Source organism: Triturus cristatus, chromosome 1_1 (genome assembly GCF_964204655.1).
Source record: "Triturus cristatus chromosome 1_1, aTriCri1.1, whole genome shotgun sequence".
Classification (NCBI taxonomy): Eukaryota; Metazoa; Chordata; class Amphibia; order Caudata; family Salamandridae; genus Triturus; species Triturus cristatus.
The window spans coordinates 299,347,878-299,360,588 of record NC_140579.1 but is presented as its reverse complement, the minus strand read 5'-3'; positions in this window follow the sequence as shown (position 1 = coordinate 299,360,588).

Sequence of the window (12,711 nt, the reverse complement as noted above, 5' to 3'; positions counted from 1 at the left end):
CGGGCAGTGTAGGGTGTCGAGCTGGGGCTGGTGGTTCAGGGTTTAGGGCAGTGCAGTGGTGTTCGGGCAGTGTATGGGGTCATGCTGGGGCTGGTGTTTCAGGGTTTAGGGCAGTGCAGTAGTGTTTGGGCAGTGTAGGGGGTCGTGCTTGGGCTGGAGTTTCAGAGTTTAGGGCAGTGCATTAGTGTTCGGGTAGTGTAAGGGGTCGTGCTGGGGCTGGTGTTTCATGGTTTTGGGCAGTGCAGTGGTGTTCGGGCAGTGTAGGGGGTCGAGCTGGGGCTGGTGTTTCAGGGTTTAGGGCAGTGCAATGGTGTTCGGGCAGTGTAGGGGGCCGTGCTGGGGGTAGTGTTTCAGGGTTTAGGGCAGTGCAGTGGTGTTCGGGTAGTGTGGGGGTTCATTCTGGGGTTGGTGTTTCAGGGTATAGGGCAGTGCATTGGTATTCGGGCTGTGTGGGTAGTCGTGCTGGGGGTGATGTTTCAGGGTTTAGGGCAGTGCAGTGGTGTTCGGGCAGTGTAATGGGTCGTGCTGGGGCTGGTGTTTCAGGGTTTTGGGCAGTGCAGTGGTGTTCGGGCAGTGTAGGGGGTCGAGCTGGGGCTGGTTGTTCAGGGTTCAGGGCAGTGCAGTGATGTTCGGGCAGTGTATGGGGTCATGCTGGGGCTGGTGTTTCAGGGTTTAGGGCAGTGCAGTGGTGTTCGGGCAGTGTAGGGTGTGGTGCTGGGGCTGGTGTTTTAGGGTTTAGGGCAGTGCAATTGTGTTCGGGCAGTGTAGGGGGTCGTGCTGGGGGTGGTGTTTCAGGGTTTAGGGCAGTGCAGTGGTGTTCGTTTATTGTAGGGGGTTGTGCTGGGGGTGGTGTTTCAGGGTTTAGGGCAGTGCAGTGGTGTTCGGGCAGTGTAGGGGGTCATGTTGGGGGTGGTGTTTCAGGGTTTAGGCAGTGCAGTGGTGTTCGGGCAGTGTAGGGGGTCGTGCTGGGGCTGGTGTTTTAGAGTTTAGGGGAGTGCAATGGTGTTCGGGCAGTGTAGGGGGTCGTGCTGGGGGTGGTGATTCAGGGTTTAGGGCAGTGCAGTGGTGTTCGGGTATTGTAGGGGGTCGTGCTGGGGGTGGTGTTTCAGGGTTTAGGGCAGTGCAGTGGTGTTCGTTTATTGTAGGGGGTTGTGCTGGGGGTGGTGTTTCAGGGCTTAGGGCAGTGCAGTGGTGTTTGGGCAGTGTAGGGGGTCATGTTGGGGGTGGTGTTTCAGGGTTTAGGCAGTGCAGTGGTGTTCAGGCAGTGTAGGGGGTCGTGCTGGGGCTGGTGTTTTAGAGTTTAGGGGAGTGCAATGGTGTTCGGGCAGTGTAGGGGGTCGTGCTGGGGGTGGTGATTCAGGGTTTAGGGCAGTGCAGTGGTGTTCGGGTATTGTAGGGGGTTGTGCTGGGGGTGGTGTTTCAGGGTTTAGGGCAGTGCAGTCGTGTTCTGGTAGAATAGGGGGTCATGCTGGGGGTGGTGTTTCAGGGATTAGAGCAGTGCAGTGGGGTTCGGGCATTGTAGGGTGTCGATTATTGGGCTGGTGTTGCAGGGTTTTGGGCAGAGCAGTGGTGTTCAGCCAGTGTAGGGGGTCGTGCTGGGACTGGTGTTTCAGGGTTTAGGGCAGTGCAGTGGTGGTCGGGCAGTGTAGGGGGTCCTGCTGGGGGTGTTGTTTCAGGGTTTAGGGCAGTGCAGTGGTTTTTGAGCACTGTAGGGGGTCGTGCTGGGGCTGGTGTTTCAGGGTTTAGGGAAGAGCAGTGGTGTTTGTGCAATGTAGGGGGTCATGCAGGGGGTGGTGTTTCAGGTTTTATGTTAGTGCAGTGGTGCTCGGGCAGTGTAGGTGGTTTTGCAGGGGGTGGTGTTTCAGGGTTTAGGGCTGTGGTGTTCGGGCTGTTTAGGGGGTCCTGCTGGGGGTGGTTTTTCAGGGTTTAGGGCAGTGCAGTGGTGTTAGGGCAGTGTAGGGTGTATTGCTGGGGTGGTGTTTTAGGGTTTAGGGCAGTGCAGTGGTGTTTGGGCAGTGTGAGGGGTCATGCTGGGGCTGGTGTTTTATGGTTTAGGGCAGAGCATTGATGTTCGGGCACTGTAGGGGCCGTGCTGGGGCTGGTGTTTTAGGGTTTAGGGCAGTGCAGTGGTGTTCAGGCAGTGTAGGGGGTCGTACTGGGTCTCGTGTTTTAAGGTTTAGGGCAGTGCATTAGTGTTTGGGCAGTGTAGGGGATCGTGCGGGGGCTGGTGTTTCAGGGTTTAGGGCAGGGCAGTGGAGTTCGGGCAGTGTAGGTGGCCATGCTTGGGCTGATGTTTCAGGGTTTAGGGCAGTGCAGGAGTGTCTGGGCAGTAGAGGGGGACATACTGGGGGTGGTGTTTCAGGGTGTAGGGCAGACCAGTGGTGTTCGGACAGTGTAGAGGGTAGCTTTGGGGCTGCTGTTTCAGGGTTTAGGGCAGTGCAGTGGTGTTCGGGCAGTTTGGGGGTCATGCTGGGGGTGGTGTTTCAGGGTTTAGGGCAGTGCAGTGGTGTTCAGGCAGTGTAGGGGGTCGAGCTGGGACTGGTGGTTCAGGGTTTAGGGCAGTGCAGTGGTGTTCGGGCAGTGTATGGGGTCATGCTGGGGCTGGTGTTTCAGGGTTTAGGGCAGTGCAGTGGTGTTCGGGCAGTGTAGGGGGTTGTGCTTGGGCTGGAGTTTCAGAGTTTAGGGCAGTGCATTAGTGTTCGGGTAGTGTAAGGGGTCATGCTTGGGCTGGTGTTTCAGGGTTTTGGGCAGTGCAGTGGTGTTCGGGCAGTGTAGGGGGTCGAGCTGGGGCTGGTGTTTCAGGGTTTAGGGCAGTGCAATGGTGTTCGGGCAGTGTAGTGGGCTGTGCTGGGGGTGGTGTTTCAGGGTTTAGGGAAGTGCAGTGGTGTTCGGGTAATGTGGGGGTTCATTCAGGGGTTGGTGTTTCAGGGTATAGGGCAGTGCAGTGGTATTCGGGCTGTGTGGGGAGTCGTGCTGGGGGTGGTGTTTCAGGGTTTAGGGCAGTGCAGTGGTGTTCGGGCAGTGTAGGGGGTCGTACTGGGTCTCGTGTTTTAAGGTTTAGGGCAGTGCATTAGTGTTTGGGCAGTGTAGGGGATCGTGCGGGGGCTGGTGTTTCAGGGTTTAGGGCAGGGCAGTGGAGTTCGGGCAGTGTAGGTGGTCATGCTTGGGCTGATGTTTCAGGGTTTAGGGCAGTGCAGGAGTGTCTGGGCAGTAGAGGGGGACATACTGGGGGTGGTGTTTCAGGGTGTAGGGCAGACCAGTGGTGTTCGGACAGTGTAGAGGGTAGCTTTTGGGCTGGTGTTTCAGGGTTTAGGGCAGTGCAGTGGTGTTCGGGCAGTTTGGGGGTCATGCTGGGGGTGGTGTTTCAGGGTTTAGGGCAGTGCAGTGGTGTTCGGGCAGTGTAGGGGGTCGAGCTGGGACTGGTGGTTCAGGGTTTAGGGCAGTGCAGTGGTGTTCGGGCAGTGTATGGGGTCATGCTGGGGCTGGTGTTTCAGGGTTTAGGGCAGTGCAGTGGTGTTCGGGCAGTGTAGGGAGTTGTGCTTGGGCTGGAGTTTCAGAGTTTAGGGCAGTGCATTAGTGTTCGGGTAGTGTAAGGGGTCATGCTTGGGCTGGTGTTTCAGGGTTTTGGGCAGTGCAGTGGTGTTCGGGCAGTGTAGGGGGTCGAGCTGGGGCTGGTGTTTCAGGGTTTAGGGCAGTGCAATGGTGTTCGGGCAGTGTAGTGGGCTGTGCTGGGGGTGGTGTTTCAGGGTTTAGGGAAGTACAGTGGTGTTCGGGTAGTGTGGGGGTTCATTCAGGGGTTGGTGTTTCAGGGTATAGGGCAGTGCAGTGGTATTCGGGCTGTGTGGGGAGTCGTGCTGGGGGTGGTGTTTCAGGGTTTAGGGCAGTGCAGTGGTGTTCGGGCAGTGTAGGGTGTCGAGCTGGGGCTGGTGGTTCAGGGTTTAGGGCAGTGCAGTGGTGTTTGGGCACTGTAGGGGGTCCTGCAGGGGGTGGTGTTTCAGGGTTTAGGGCAGTGCAGTGGTGTTCGGGCAGTGTAGGGGGTCGTGCTTGGGCTGGAGTTTCAGCGTTTAGGGCAGTGCATTAGTGTTCGGGTAGTGTAAGGGGTCGTGCTGGGGCTGGTGTTTCAGGGTTTAGGGCAGTGCAGTGGTGTTCGGGCAGTGTGGGGGTTCATTCTGGGGTTGGTGTTTCAGGGTTTAGGGCAGTGCAGTGGTGTTCGGGCAGTGTAGGGGGTCATGCTGGGGCTGGTGTTTTAGAGTTTAGGGGAGTGCAATGGTGTTCGGGCAGTGTGGGGGTTCATTCTGGGGTTGGTGTTTCAGGTTTTAGGGCAGTGCAGTGGTATTCGGGCTGTGTGGGGAGTCGTGCTGGGGTGGTGTTTCAGGGTTTAGGGCAATGCAGTGGTGTTCGGGCAGTGTAGGGGGTCGTGCTTGGGCTGGAGTTTCAGCGTTTAGGGCAGTGCATTAGTGTTCGGGTAGTGTAAGGGGTCGTGCTGGGGCTTGTGTTTCAGGGTTTTGGGCAGTGCAGTGGTGTTCCGGCAGTGTAGGGTGTCGAGCTGGGGCTGGTGGTTCAGGCTTTAGGGCAGTGCAGTGGTGTTCGGGCAGTGTATGGGGTCATGCTGGGGCTGGTGTTTCAGGGTTTAGGGCAGTGCAGTGGTGTTCGGGCAGTGTAGGGGGTCATGCTTGGGCTGGAGTTTCAGAGTTTAGGGCAGTGCATTAGTGTTCGGGTAGTGTAAGGGGTCATGCTTGGGCTGGTGTTTCAGGGTTTTGGGCAGTGCAGTGGTGTTCGGGCAGTGTAGGGGGTCGAGCTGGGGCTGGTGTTTCAGGGTTTAGGGCAGTGCAATGGTGTTCGGGCAGTGTAGTGGGCTGTGCTGGGGGTGGTGTTTCAGGGTTTAGGGAAGTACAGTGGTGTTCGGGTAGTGTGGGGGTTCATTCAGGGGTTGGTGTTTCAGGGTATAGGGCAGTGCAGTGGTATTCGGGCTGTGTGGGGAGTCGTGCTGGGGGTGGTGTTTCAGGGTTTAGGGCAGTGCAGTGGTGTTCGGGCAGTGTAGGGTGTCGAGCTGGGGCTGGTGGTTCAGGGTTTAGGGCAGTGCAGTGGTGTTTGGGCACTGTAGGGGGTCCTGCAGGGGGTGGTGTTTCAGGGTTTAGGGCAGTGCAGTGGTGTTCGGGCAGTGTAGGGGGTCGTGCTTGGGCTGGAGTTTCAGCGTTTAGGGCAGTGCATTAGTGTTCGGGTAGTGTAAGGGGTCGTGCTGGGGCTGGTGTTTCAGGGTTTAGGGCAGTGCAGTGGTGTTCGGGCAGTGTGGGGGTTCATTCTGGGGTTGGTGTTTCAGGGTTTAGGGCAGTGCAGTGGTGTTCGGGCAGTGTAGGGGGTCATGCTGGGGCTGGTGTTTTAGAGTTTAGGGGAGTGCAATGGTGTTCGGGCAGTGTGGGGGTTCATTCTGGGGTTGGTGTTTCAGGTTTTAGGGCAGTGCAGTGGTATTCGGGCTGTGTGGGGAGTCGTGCTGGGGTGGTGTTTCAGGGTTTAGGGCAATGCAGTGGTGTTCGGGCAGTGTAGGGGGTCGTGCTTGGGCTGGAGTTTCAGCGTTTAGGGCAGTGCATTAGTGTTCGGGTAGTGTAAGGGGTCGTGCTGGGGCTTGTGTTTCAGGGTTTTGGGCAGTGCAGTGGTGTTCCGGCAGTGTAGGGTGTCGAGCTGGGGCTGGTGGTTCAGGCTTTAGGGCAGTGCAGTGGTGTTCGGGCAGTGTATGGGGTCATGCTGGGGCTGGTGTTTCAGGGTTTAGGGCAGTGCAGTGGTGTTCGGGCAGTGTAGGGGGTCATGCTTGGGCTGGAGTTTCAGAGTTTAGGGCAGTGCATTAGTGTTCGGGTAGTGTAAGGGGTCGTGCTGGGGCTGGTGTTTCATGGTTTTGGGCAGTGCAGTGGTGTTCGGGCAGTGTATGGGGTCATGCTGGGGCTGGTGTTTCAGGGTTTAGGGCAGTGCAGTGGTGTTCGGGCAGTGTAGGGGGTCATGCTTGGGCTGGAGTTTCAGAGTTTAGGGCAGTGCATTAGTGTTCGGGTAGTGTAAGGGGTCGTGCTGGGGCTGGTGTTTCATGGTTTTGGGCAGTGCAGTGGTGTTCGGGCAGTGTAGGGGGTCGAGCTGGGGCTGGTGTTTCAGGGTTTAGGGCAGTGCAATGGTGTTCGGGCAGTGTAGGGGGCCGTGCTGGGGGTAGTGTTTCAGGGTTTAGGGCAGTGCAGTGGTGTTCGGGTAGTGTGGGGGTTCATTCAGGGGTTGGTGTTTCAGGGTATAGGGCAGTGCATTGGTATTCGGGCTGTGTGGGGAGTCGTGCTGGGGGTGATGTTTCAGGGTTTAGGGCAGTGCAGTGGTGTTCGGGCAGTGTAATGGGTCGTGCTGGGGCTGGTGTTTCAGGGTTTTGGGCAGTGCAGTGGTGTTCAGGCAGTGTAGGGGGTCATGCTGGGGCTGGTGTTTCAGGGTTTAGGGCAGTGCAGTGGTGTTCGGGCAGTGTAGGGGGTCATGCTTGGGCTGGAGTTTCAGAGTTTAGGGCAGTGCATTAGTGTTCGGGTAGTGTAAGGGGTCGTGCTGGGGCTGGTGTTTCATGGTTTTGGGCAGTGCAGTGGTGTTCGGGCAGTGTAGGGGGTCGAGCTGGGGCTGGTGTTTCAGGGTTTAGGGCAGTGCAATGGTGTTCGGGCAGTGTAGGGGGCCGTGCTGGGGGTAGTGTTTCAGGGTTTAGGGCAGTACAGTGGTGTTCGGGCAGTGTAGGGGGTTTTGCTGGCACTGGTGTCTTAGGGTTTAGGGCAGTGCAATGGTGTTCGGGCAGTGTAGATGGTCATGCTGGTGCTGCTGTTTCAGGGATTAGGGCAGAGTAGTGGTGTTTGGGCAGTGTAGGGGGTCGTTCTGGGGGTGGTGTTTCAGGGATTAGGGCAGTGCAGTGGTGTTCTTGCAGTGTAGGGGGATGTGCTCAGGGGTGTTTTAGGGTTTAGGGCAGTGCAGTGGTGTTCAGGTAGTGTAGGGGGTCATGTCATGCTGGGGGTTGTGTTTCAGGGTTCAGGGCAGTGCAGTGGTGTTCGGCACTGTAGGGGGCATGCAGGGTGTGGTGTTTCAGGGTTTAGGGCAGTGCAGTGGTTTTCGGGCAGTGTAGGGGGTGTTGCTCAGGGTGGTGTTTCAGGGTTTAGGGCAATGGTGTTAGGGCAGTGTAGGGGTTCATGCTGGGGGTGGTGTTTCAGGGTTTAGGGCAGTGCAGTGGTGTTTGGGCAGTGTAGGGGGTCCTGCTGGGGGTGTTGTTTCAGGGTTTAGGGCAGTGCAGTGGTTTTTGAGCACTGTAGGGGGTCGTGCTGGGGCTGGTGTTTCAGGGTTTAGGGAAGAGCAGTGGTGTTTGTGCAATGTAGGGGGTCATGCAGGGGGTGGTGTTTCAGGTTTTATGTTAGTGCAGTGGTGCTCGGGCAGTGTAGGTGGTTTTGCAGGGGGTGGTGTTTCAGGGTTTAGGGCTGTGGTGTTCGGGCTGTTTAGGGGGTCCTGCTGGGGGTGGTTTTTCAGGGTTTAGGGCAGTGCAGTGGTGTTAGGGCAGTGTAGGGTGTATTGCTGGGGTGGTGTTTTAGGGTTTAGGGCAGTGCAGTGGTGTTTGGGCAGTGTGAGGGGTCATGCTGGGGCTGGTGTTTTATGGTTTAGGGCAGAGCATTGATGTTCGGGCACTGTAGGGGCCGTGCTGGGGCTGGTGTTTTAGGGTTTAGGGCGGTGCAGCGGTGTTCAGGCAGTGTAGGGGGTCGTACTGGGTCTCGTGTTTTAAGGTTTAGGGCAGTGCATTAGTGTTTGGGCAGTGTAGGGGATCGTGCGGGGGCTGGTGTTTCAGGGTTTAGGGCAGGGCAGTGGAGTTCGGGCAGTGTAGGTGGTCATGCTTGGGCTGATGTTTCAGGGTTTAGGGCAGTGCAGGAGTGTCTGGGCAGTAGAGGGGGACATACTGGGGGTGGTGTTTCAGGGTGTAGGGCAGACCAGTGGTGTTCGGACAGTGTAGAGGGTAGCTTTGGGGCTGGTGTTTCAGGGTTTAGGGCAGTGCAGTGGTGTTCGGGCAGTTTGGGGGTCATGCTGGGGGTGGTGTTTCAGGGTTTAGGGCAGTGCAGTGGTGTTTGGGCAGTGTAGGGGGTCGAGCTGGGACTGGTGGTTCAGGGTTTAGGGCAGTGCAGTGGTGTTCGGGCAGTGTATGGGGTCATGCTGGGGCTGGTGTTTCAGGGTTTAGGGCAGTGCAGTGGTGTTCGGGCAGTGTAGGGGGTCGTGCTTGGGCTGGAGTTTCTGAGTTTAGGGCAGTGCATTAGTGTTCGGGTAGTGTAAGGGGTCATGCTTGGGCTGGTGTTTCAGGGTTTTGGGCAGTGCAGTGGTGTTCGGGCAGTGTAGGGGGTCGAGCTGGGGCTGGTGTTTCAGGGTTTAGGGCAGTGCAATGGTGTTCGGGCAGTGTAGTGGGCTGTGCTGGGGGTGGTGTTTCAGGGTTTAGGGCAGTGCAGTGGTGTTCGGGTAGTGTGGGGGTTCATTCAGGGGTTGGTGTTTCAGGGTATAGGGCAGTGCAGTGGTATTCGGGCTGTGTGGGGAGTCGTGCTGGGGGTGGTGTTTCAGGGTTTAGGGCAGTGCAGTGGTGTTCGGGCAGTGTAGGGGTCGTGCTTGGGCTGGAGTTTCAGCGTTTAGGGCAGTGCATTAGTGTTCCGGTAGTGTAAGGGGTCGTGCTGGGGCTGGTGTTTCAGGGTTTTGGGCAGTGCAGTCGTGTTCGGGCAGTGTAGGGGGTCGAGCTGGGGCTGGTGGTTCAGGGTTTAGGGCAGTGCAGTGATGTTCGGGCAGTGTATGGGGTCATGCTAGGGCTGGTGTTGCAGGGTTTAGGGCAGTGCAGTGGTGTTCGGGCAGTGTAGGGGTTGGTGCTGGGGCTGGTGTTTTAGGGTTTAGGGCAGTGCAATTGTGTTCGGGCAGTGTAGGGGGTCGTGCTGGGGGTGGTGTTTCAGGGTTTAGGGCAGTGCAGTGGTGTTCGTTTATTGTAAGGGGTTGTGCTGGGGGTGGTGTTTCAGGGTTTAGGGCAGTGCAGTGGTGTTCGGGCAGTGTGGGGGTTCATTCTGGGGTTGGTGTTTCAGGTTTTAGGGCAGTGCAGTGGTATTCGGGCTGTGTGGGGAGTCGTGCTGGGGTGGTGTTTCAGGGTTTAGGGCAGTGCAGTGGTGTTCGGGCAGTGTAGGGGGTCATGCTGGGGCTGGTGTTTTAGAGTTTAGGGGAGTGCAATGGTGTTCGGGCAGTGTGGGGGTTCATTCTGGGGTTGGTGTTTCAGGTTTTAGGGCAGTGCAGTGGTATTCGGGCTGTGTGGGGAGTCGTGCTGGGGTGGTGTTTCAGGGTTTAGGGCAATGCAGTGGTGTTCGGGCAGTGTAGGGGGTCATGCTTGGGCTGGAGTTTCAGCGTTTAGGGCAGTGCATTAGTGTTCGGGTAGTGTAAGGGGTCGTGCTGGGGCTGGTGTTTCAGGGTTTTGGGCAGTGCAGTGGTGTTCGGGCAGTGTAGGGTGTCGAGCTGGGGCTGGTGGTTCAGGGTTTAGGGCAGTGCAGTGGTGTTCGGGCAGTGTATGGGGTCATGCTGGGGCTGGTGTTTCAGGGTTTAGGGCAGTGCAGTGGTGTTCGGGCAGTGTAGGGGGTCGTGCTTGGGCTGGAGTTTCAGAGTTTAGGGCAGTGCATTAGTGTTCGGGTAGTGTAAGGGGTCGTGCTGGGGCTGGTGTTTCATGGTTTTGGGCAGTGCAGTGGTGTTCGGGCAGTGTAGGGGGTCGAGCTGGGGCTGGTGTTTCAGGGTTTAGGGCAGTGCAATGGTGTTCGGGCAGTGTAGGGGGCCGTGCTGGGGGTAGTGTTTCAGGGTTTAGGGCAGTGCAGTGGTGTTCGGGTAGTGTGGGGGTTCATTCTGGGGTTGGTGTTTCAGGGTATAGGGCAGTGCATTGGTATTCGGGCTGTGTGGGGAGTCGTGCTGGGGGTGATGTTTCAGGGTTTAGGGCAGTGCAGTGGTGTTCGGGCAGTGTAATGGGTCGTGCTGGGGCTGGTGTTTCAGGGTTTTGGGCAGTGCAGTGGTGTTCGGGCAGTGTAGGGGGTCGAGCTGGGGCTGGTTGTTCAGGGTTCAGGGCAGTGCAGTGATGTTCGGGCAGTGTATGGGGTCATGCTGGGGCTGGTGTTTCAGGGTTTAGGGCAGTGCAGTGGTGTTCGGGCAGTGTAGGGTGTGGTGCTGGGGCTGGTGTTTTAGGGTTTAGGGCAGTGCAATTGTGTTCGGGCAGTGTAGGGGGTCGTGCTGGGGGTGGTGTTTCAGGGTTTAGGGCAGTGCAGTGGTGTTCGTTTATTGTAGGGGGTTGTGCTGGGGGTGGTGTTTCAGGGTTTAGGGCAGTGCAGTGGTGTTCGGGCAGTGTAGGGGGTCATGTTGGGGGTGGTGTTTCAGGGTTTAGGCAGTGCAGTGGTGTTCGGGCAGTGTAGGGGGTCGTGCTGGGGCTGGTGTTTTAGAGTTTAGGGGAGTGCAATGGTGTTCGGGCAGTGTAGGGGGTCGTGCTGGGGGTGGTGATTCAGGGTTTAGGGCAGTGCAGTGGTGTTCGGGTATTGTAGGGGGTCGTGCTGGGGGTGGTGTTTCAGGGTTTAGGGCAGTGCAGTGGTGTTCGTTTATTGTAGGGGGTTGTGCTGGGGGTGGTGTTTCAGGGCTTAGGGCAGTGCAGTGGTGTTTGGGCAGTGTAGGGGGTCATGTTGGGGGTGGTGTTTCAGGGTTTAGGCAGTGCAGTGGTGTTCAGGCAGTGTAGGGGGTCGTGCTGGGGCTGGTGTTTTAGAGTTTAGGGGAGTGCAATGGTGTTCGGGCAGTGTAGGGGGTCGTGCTGGGGGTGGTGATTCAGGGTTTAGGGCAGTGCAGTGGTGTTCGGGTATTGTAGGGGGTTGTGCTGGGGGTGGTGTTTCAGGGTTTAGGGCAGTGCAGTCGTGTTCTGGTAGAATAGGGGGTCATGCTGGGGGTGGTGTTTCAGGGATTAGAGCAGTGCAGTGGGGTTCGGGCATTGTAGGGTGTCGATTATTGGGCTGGTGTTGCAGGGTTTTGGGCAGAGCAGTGGTGTTCAGCCAGTGTAGGGGGTCGTGCTGGGACTGGTGTTTCAGGGTTTAGGGCAGTGCAGTGGTGGTCGGGCAGTGTAGGGGGTTCTGCTGGGGGTGTTGTTTCAGGGTTTAGGGCAGTGCAGTGGTTTTTGAGCACTGTAGGGGGTCGTGCTGGGGCTGGTGTTTCAGGGTTTAGGGAAGAGCAGTGGTGTTTGTGCAATGTAGGGGGTCATGCAGGGGGTGGTGTTTCAGGTTTTATGTTAGTGCAGTGGTGCTCGGGCAGTGTAGGTGGTTTTGCAGGGGGTGGTGTTTCAGGGTTTAGGGCTGTGGTGTTCGGGCTGTTTAGGGGGTCCTGCTGGGGGTGGTTTTTCAGGGTTTAGGGCAGTGCAGTGGTGTTAGGGCAGTGTAGGGTGTATTGCTGGGGTGGTGTTTTAGGGTTTAGGGCAGTGCAGTGGTGTTTGGGCAGTGTGAGGGGTCATGCTGGGGCTGGTGTTTTATGGTTTAGGGCAGAGCATTGATGTTCGGGCACTGTAGGGGCCGTGCTGGGGCTGGTGTTTTAGGGTTTAGGGCAGTGCAGTGGTGTTCAGGCAGTGTAGGGGGTCGTACTGGGTCTCGTGTTTTAAGGTTTAGGGCAGTGCATTAGTGTTTGGGCAGTGTAGGGGATCGTGCGGGGGCTGGTGTTTCAGGGTTTAGGGCAGGGCAGTGGAGTTCGGGCAGTGTAGGTGGTCATGCTTGGGCTGATGTTTCAGGGTTTAGGGCAGTGCAGGAGTGTCTGGGCAGTAGAGGGGGACATACTGGGGGTGGTGTTTCAGGGTGTAGGGCAGACCAGTGGTGTTCGGACAGTGTAGAGGGTAGCTTTGGGGCTGCTGTTTCAGGGTTTAGGGCAGTGCAGTGGTGTTCGGGCAGTTTGGGGGTCATGCTGGGGGTGGTGTTTCAGGGTTTAGGGCAGTGCAGTGGTGTTCGGGCAGTGTAGGGGGTCGAGCTGGGACTGGTGGTTCAGGGTTTAGGGCAGTGCAGTGGTGTTCGGGCAGTGTATGGGGTCATGCTGGGGCTGGTGTTTCAGGGTTTAGGGCAGTGCAGTGGTGTTCGGGCAGTGTAGGGGGTTGTGCTTGGGCTGGAGTTTCAGAGTTTAGGGCAGTGCATTAGTGTTCGGGTAGTGTAAGGGGTCATGCTTGGGCTGGTGTTTCAGGGTTTTGGGCAGTGCAGTGGTGTTCGGGCAGTGTAGGGGGTCGAGCTGGGGCTGGTGTTTCAGGGTTTAGGGCAGTGCAATGGTGTTCGGGCAGTGTAGTGGGCTGTGCTGGGGGTGGTGTTTCAGGGTTTAGGGAAGTGCAGTGGTGTTCGGGTAGTGTGGGGGTTCATTCAGGGGTTGGTGTTTCAGGGTATAGGGCAGTGCAGTGGTATTCGGGCTGTGTGGGGAGTCGTGCTGGGGGTGGTGTTTCAGGGTTTAGGGCAGTGCAGTGGTGTTCGGGCAGTGTAGGGGGTCGTACTGGGTCTCGTGTTTTAAGGTTTAGGGCAGTGCATTAGTGTTTGGGCAGTGTAGGGGATCGTGCGGGGGCTGGTGTTTCAGGGTTTAGGGCAGGGCAGTGGAGTTCGGGCAGTGTAGGTGGTCATGCTTGGGCTGATGTTTCAGGGTTTAGGGCAGTGCAGGAGTGTCTGGGCAGTAGAGGGGGACATA